Source organism: Convolutriloba macropyga, unplaced genomic scaffold, assembly GCF_964194025.1.
Source record: "Convolutriloba macropyga unplaced genomic scaffold, txConMacr16.3 SCAFFOLD_4850, whole genome shotgun sequence".
Lineage (NCBI taxonomy): Eukaryota > Metazoa > Xenacoelomorpha > Acoela > Convolutidae > Convolutriloba > Convolutriloba macropyga.
This window is the reverse complement of record NW_027449771.1, coordinates 1-7500: the sequence shown is the minus strand read 5'-3', so window position 1 is coordinate 7500 and position 7500 is coordinate 1. Positions and strand designations below refer to the sequence as shown.

Here is a 7500-nt window from a genome sequence, read left to right as displayed (position 1 = left end):
GGAAACCAGCTACTAGATGGTTCGATTAGTCTTTCGCCCCTATGCTCAGGTCAGACGATCGATTTGCACGTCAGAACCGCTTCGGGCTTCCACCATGGTTTCCCGTGGCTTCGCCCTGCCCAAGCATAGATCACCATCTTTCGGGTCGTGTGCTACTTGCTCTGGATCAGTCATGCAATAAGAGCAAAACCGTCCGTGGTTGCGGGACACCGAATCGGCGCCCTCACCACACAAAGTAGTGCAATTCATAAAAATTACACTGTTCACTTTCATTTCGCGTGTGCGCTTTCAATGAGCGACAACACTTGCAAGCAACTCACACTCCTTGGTCCGTGTTTCAAGACGGGCTGTAGAGAGCATTGAATAGGAAGTTGAGGTCAGACAGGCAATCAAGATCAATTTATCTCATTTTGTTTAGAATCAACAAGAAGAATTCCGAGGAAAACTTCTGCTCGATTCATTAACAAGATTTGCCAAAAGACGACAACTACACTACTCGGTAGCCGAGAATATAATATCAAGGCATTGAGTATGGTAACGCTCACTCCAGTTCCCCTTCAACAGTTTCACGTACTTTTCACTCTCTCTTCAGAGTGCTTTTCAACTTTCCCTCACGGTACTTGTTTACTATCGGTCTCGCTTTATAATTAGCTTTTGGAGAGACATATCTCCAGCTTCGAGTTGCACTTTCAAACAACTCTACTCATAGGAATGAGCCATTATGACTGGTATCGAAAATGACCTTTACAGGATTTTCACCTTCTTTGATGCTACTTTCCAGTAGACATCAGGACAAATTCACCAGTCTAGCATCAAACCATACCGGACACCGAGAAATGTTGCCATTTCTCTTCCCGATGAGCTTTTCCCTGTTCATTCGCCATTACTAAGGGATTCTCAGTTGATTTCTTTTCCTCCCCTTACTGATATGCTTAAGTTAAGGGGGTTCTCTCGCCCAATTCAGGTTATGTAGTTGATTGTCTCTTAATTGGTTCACTGACCAATATGAGACAGAAACCGATTCAGCAGTTTTGTTCGCTACTACTATCAAACACAGGTCGAAGTTTCCATTCAGTCATTAATTCCAACTTTCAAATGTTGTTGTTTCAGCTTTCGCTTACTAGAAGCAACATAATACTCGCTGCAATACAGACCTCGGGAAACCCTCACCGTGAATAAGGTTCACTCACATATTTCACTACATTTTGCGTGGGATTGGAGATGAGGCTACTCGTTCTTGCTCAGTACTAGGCTGAAAATTAACGAAACTTCGTTACAAACGTTCACATGTTGATGTTTCCGCTTTCGCGTACTCGAAACAACATAATACTAGTCTTTGTAATTTAGTTTCATAATTTCAACTGTTCTCATGCAGAATTTTTGCTCATTCTTATCCCAAATTTTGACCTGGCTACTAGTTACACTCCTTGTACTTATTGCAAAATGACCACAAATTTCAACAGCTTTCACATGTTGCTGTTTCGGCTTTCGCTTACTACAGTCAACATAATACTCGTTGCAAAATAAGTGCTCGGCATCTGCAATTTTCCAAAGACGAAGTTTCGCCAGTTCAATTTTCGCTCGCCAATTATGGCTACTAATTCACACGGTACTGAGCTCAACAACATTAAATTTGTTCAGCAAGACTTTCACATGTTGATGTTTTGGCTTTCGCCTACTAGAAGCAACATAATACTCGTCTTGTTAGCTCATTCAATGAGAATAGCTTTTCCCGTTGAGAATTTTTGCCTTCAATTGGCGTTGTAGTGAGTTTGGCTACTCAGATCACCAAATACTTGTGACAATTCGAACCAGAAATGTTTTCAATTTTCACATGCTGATGTTTCGGATTCAACCTACTAGAAGCAGCATAATACTTGTATTCAACAATTTCTGTATCAAATCCCAGTTTTCTCTGGTGCATCTTTGCCAAACTATTCCAAACTGCCTGAGTCTGAATACCAATTACAGGTACTAGTAAATGCACGTTACTAAGGACTATATAGTTCTAGGTTACTGTACACAACGACGTTCACATGTTGATGTTTCAGCTGCCGCTTACTAGAAACAACATAATACTTATCGTGCATACCTTTCCATAACTTGTCCTTTTCAGATGCATTAGTTTCCCTTTGTCTTGGCTTCTACAGTCAGACTGGCTACTAGTAACAGCACAGTACTAATCACATATCGTTCTACAGTTTGCAGACAACTTTCACATGTTGATGTTTCAGCTTTCGCCTACTAGAAACAACATAATACTCGCTGTATACATTTGTAGTTCTCTATGTAACTTTCATGTGAAGAAGTTTCGCCAGTCTTTTTGACTGTCTCAAATCTGAGTCATGCTTAGGCTACTAGTTGCTTCATAGTACTTATCGCCTCGAGATCATTGAACAAAACTTGATTTTCACATGTTGCTGTTTCAGCTTCCGCTTACTAGAAACAACATAATACTAGTCTCATTAAGTTCCGTCTCTTTGCAATTTTCTTATGAAGAAAATTCGCCATCACAATGACTCCAGCAGTTCTTGATCAAGGAATGCAATCATTGATCAGAATGCTATTATTTGAATCGGTTCTGCTTTAAGTGTTCCAATTTTATTGGAAGCACCAACAATAGAACATCAATGTGTTCAATCGAGAGTTATATAACCCTGAATCGGACGCAGTCAACAGCCGAAGCCGAGACCGCCTTTTGCGTTAGAGAGGTCGGTAAACAAATCTTGCGATTCATACCGAATTAACACATATAGCTGTGCTCCTCTTCGTAAAGCGAGCCAAGTGATCCCCTGTTGAAGGATGTATTTGGACCAATCTAGTAGCATTTGGTTTCCAACAAGCTCTCCCAAGTTAGCTTACTTATTGGGCTTTTCAACCAATTCGGTTGGCTACAAGCATCATCAAAGTACTAGCCACAGTTTGATCGCAAAATTCTACGACTTTCACATGTTGATGTTTCGGCTTGCGCTTAGCCTACTATAAGCAACATAATACTAGTCATATCATAGAGCGTGATCAGCTTGTGACGTTCTCATGATGAAGTTTCACCAACAGTGTCTCACTTCGAGCTTAAATCCAGCTACTAGTAACTACACAGTACTGACTGCAACGATAACTTTTATCTATACCTTTCACATGCTGCGCTTTCGGCCAGGGCCTACTAACGTCAACATAATACTCGATATAAACTTTTGTTCATGATGCAGCTTCCCCATGCAGAAGTTTCGCCTTCAAATGCTCTCTTGGCCATATGACGTAAGAAAAGGTTACTAGTAACATCACAGTACTAGCCACAGTTTGATTGCAAAATTCTACGACTTTCACATGTTGATGTTTCGGCTTGCGCTTAGCCTACTAGAAGCAACATAATACTAGTCATATCATAGAGCGTGATCAGCTTGTGACGTTCTCATGATGAAGTTTCACCAACAGTGTCTCATTTCGAGCTTAAATCCAGCTACTAGTAACTACACAGTACTGACTGCAACGCTAACTTTTATCTATACCTTTCACATGCTGCGCTTTCGGCCAGGGCCTACTAACGTCAACATAATACTCGATATAAACTTTTGTTCATGATGCAGCTTCCCCATGCAGAAGTTTCGCCTTCAAATGCTCTCTTGGCCATATGACGTAACACAAGGTTACTAGTAACATCACAGTACTAGCCACAATTTGATCGCAAAATTCTACGACTTTCACATGTTGATGTTTCGGCTTGCGCTTAGCCTACTAGAAGCAACATAATACTAGTCATATCATGGAGCGTGATCAGCTTGTGACGTTCTCATGATGAAGTTTCACCAACAGTGTCTCATTTCGAGCTTAAATCCAGCTACTAGTAACTACACAGTACTGACTGCAACGATAACTTTTATCTATACCTTTCACATGCTGCGCTTTCGGCCAGGGCCTACTAATGTCAACATAATACTCGATATAAACTTTTGTTCATGATGCAGCTTCCCCATGCAGAAGTTTCGCCTTCAAATGCTCTCTTGGCCATATGACGTAACACAAGGTTACTAGTAACATCACAGTACTAGCCACAATTTGATCGCAAAATTCTACGACTTTCACATGTTGATGTTTCGGCTTGCGCTTAGCCTACTAGAAGCAACATAATACTAGTCATATCATAGAGCTTGATCAGCTTGTGACATTCTCATGATGAAGTTTCACCAACAGTGTCTCATTTTGAGCTTAAATCCAGCTACTAGTAACTACACAGTACTGACTGCAACAATAACTTTTATCTATACCTTTCACATGCTGCGTTTTCGGCCAAGGCCTACTAACGTCAACATAATACTCGATATAAAATTTTGATCATGATGCAGCTTTCCCATGCAGAAGTTTCGCCTTCAAATGCTCTCTTGGCCATATGACGGAACACCAGGTTACTAGTAACATCACAGTACTAGCCACAGTTTGATTGCAAAATTCTACGACTTTCACATGTTGATGTTTCGGCTTGCGCTTAGCCTACTAGAAGCAACATAATACTAGTCATATCATAGAGCGTGATCAGCTTGTGACGTTCTCATGATGAAGTTTCACCAATAGTGTTTCATTCGAATTGGTTCTGCTTTAAGCTCTCCAATTGTTTTGGATGAACCAGTTTTGCCCTTCGAAGCCACTTTTGTGAGCTTTTGTGGGTCTTTACCAAGAGGATATACCTCAAGGCCTCTTTCAATTCCTTTAAGTTCTTTCAACTCCTTTACAGTTTCTAGGTTCACATAGCTGCAAACCTTATTTCTAGTTTTAAGTCTGGCCAACTTGGGGAGAGTTGGTGCAGACCGTGACCAATTCTAGTAGGATGCCACAACAAGAATGTGATCAACTTAGCTTGTCGATGAACCTGCCCCACATTCAAACAACTCTATCGCCTTTTCCTCGTATAGTTATATGCGAGGGCCTCTCATAGAGAGCGCTGTTAGCAACCTTTTCCACATAGACGATAAAGTTGTGAGTGTTTTGCACATGGCTGTTGTCATCACCACGTGACGAGTCAACTCAGCTTGACTCTCTACACTCCGACAAGCTTTGCACATACGCCTTTAGTTCAGTATGTGTCTTTAATCTGACTCCGGTGCCTCAAGCCGGAAAAATTGTCAGATTATGATCATTATCGGTTAGTCATCCCGATGCAAGATCGTATCGTACTGTCTTTGTCTACCTCCAGATTCCGAAGAACAGGAGGAGACTCTCCCAGACCTACATATCTGGGAGAATGTTCAGAGGGCGAGAAGCTGTGGATTACTCTCCCCTAAGAACTGACTAAACTTTACCCTCGTCCAAGGTAAGTTTATTTTAGCTAGCCTTCTATGTAAAGGATCTGAGGCTAAGCTGTGTTTTTCGAGCCTTTGGCTCGGAGCAAGTTCAGTGGGCGCCCCGAGTAGCTCAACTCTTTCCCACTGAACAGCGCAACGCTCTGTCACTCGCTGGGATTTTTGCGTGTCGGTTCTAACCACGCGACTTGTGGACCTTTTTAGGCCTTTCTCATTCACAAGTCTATAGCTGGGCTTCTATAACCCAGCTTCTGAGATCTAGATAGCTGCAGTTCTGCTAGGCTGCTTTTGCTAACTAGTCTCCCTTTAAGCAGTCCCTTGCCATGACTGCTGAACTATGTATCCACACAAGTAGTTTTTGAGCTCGATACATAATTCGAGATTGGTTGCCAAGCAATCTCTAGCGACAGAGCGTCATGCGCACTACAGACATGGCCTCTACCAGCAGCCATGCCCGAAGGAATCAATCACTGATCCTTCCGCAGGTTCCCCTACGGAAACCTTGTTACGACTTTTACTTCCTCTAGACAATTAAGCTCGATCCGCTTCATCCCCGTTGCCGGAGACCGAAGTCCCAACAGTAGGAATTTGCAATTCTTGCTTAACTATCCAATCAGTAGTAGCGACGGGCGGTGTGTACAAAGGGCAGGGACGTAATCCCTATGAGTTGTTGACTCATAAGTACCAGGAATTCCTGGTTCACGTCTGCAAGTTACAACAGACGATCCCCTTGAAGCGCTGTACTTTTCTCTGATTGCCCAGTCCATTTCGGACCAAGGGCTGAGTACTCAATCTAAAAGTACACAGTGTAGCGCGCGTGCAGTCCAGAACATCTAAGGGCATCACAGACCTGTTATAGCCTCACTTCATCTGCGGTATTTAATTCCGCATAGTTCCTCTAAGAAGTGTTTGAATTCACATATAGTGAATTTCATTATTTAGATGGAGAAGATCTCGTTCGTTATCGGAATTAACCAGACAGATCACTCCACTAACTAAGAACGGCCATGCACCACCGCCCATATAATCATGAAAGATATTCAATCTGTCAATCCTTAAGATGTCTGGACCGGGTGAGTTTTCCCGTGTTGAGTCAAATTAAGCCGCAGGCTCCACTCCTGGTGGTGCCCTTCCGTCAATTCCTTTAAGTTCGATTTTGCAACCATACTTCCCCCGGAACCAATAAACTTTGGTTTCCCGGTTAATCTCTTGCCAAGTCAAGATCGACTTTGACAAATTGTAGGTTGGTATAGTTTATGGTCAGAATTACGAGGGTATCTAATCCTCTTCAATACTCTGACTTTCGTTCTTGATTAATGAAAACATTCTTGGCAAATGCTTTCGCAGTAGTTTGTCTTGCCACGATCCAAGAATTTCACCTCTAACGTAGCAATACAAATGCCCCCGTCTGTTCCTTTCAATCATTACCGCACTCAGCCAACCGGCATCAATCGAGTAGCGGGTCATTCTCCATTATTCCATGCTTTATTATTCGATCCCAAAGGATGCTTTGAACACTCTAATTTTCTCAGGGTGAAAACACCGTTTCCACAGTTCGTCACATTTAAGTGCAAACTATTTCTTCGATGCGAAGGATGAGCGGAACGAGTCAACAGATTTAACTGAAGACCATGTTGCCGTTCTACTCAAACAGATCCAACTATGAGCTTTTTAAACGCAGCAACTATTGCATACGCTTGTAGAGGCTGGTATTACCGCGGCTGCTGGCACCAGACTTGCCCTCTACTCGTTTCATCAATGGAGCTTTTAAGTCCATTCCATTCTGATTACAAACCATAAAGGTTCATATCATTATTTCTAGTCACTACCTCCTCGTGCGGAGAGTGGGTAATTTGCGTGCCTGCTGCCTTCCTTGGATGTGGTAGCCGTTTCTAAGGCTCCCTCTCCGGAATCGAACCCTGATTCCCCGTTACCCGTCACAACCATGGTAGTCCGTTACACTACCATCATAGGTTGATAGGTCAGAAATTCGGAAGTTCCGTCCCCAAGCCGAAGCTATCTGGGATCTTTCAGTTACTAGGACTCATCACGGGATGTGTCTGTACTTAGCAAATCACCCGGTGTAGTCTTGTAAAAGTCTCCGACAGTGTCGGACAATCAGCATGCATTAGCTGCAGGGTTACCGCAGTTATTCCATTTAGCTTGCAAATCAACTAATAGATAGTAACTGATTTAATGAGCCATT

At 42.5% G+C, this 7500-nt stretch overlaps 1 non-coding gene and 1 pseudogene across 1 annotated transcript in view; both read right to left on the bottom strand.

The window, feature by feature from the left end:
* Nucleotides 1-969, bottom strand: part of LOC142355321 (large subunit ribosomal RNA) — a 3522-nt gene extending 2553 nt beyond the window's left edge. The window contains exon 1 of the ribosomal RNA XR_012761190.1: nucleotides 1-969. This exon is cut by the window's left edge and continues 2553 nt beyond it. This is a non-coding gene — a ribosomal RNA (large subunit ribosomal RNA).
* A 1683-nt stretch (nucleotides 970-2652) lies between these two features.
* On the bottom strand, nucleotides 2653-2804 carry LOC142355320 (5.8S ribosomal RNA; annotated as a pseudogene).
* Between the last annotated feature and the right edge of the window lie 4696 nt (nucleotides 2805-7500).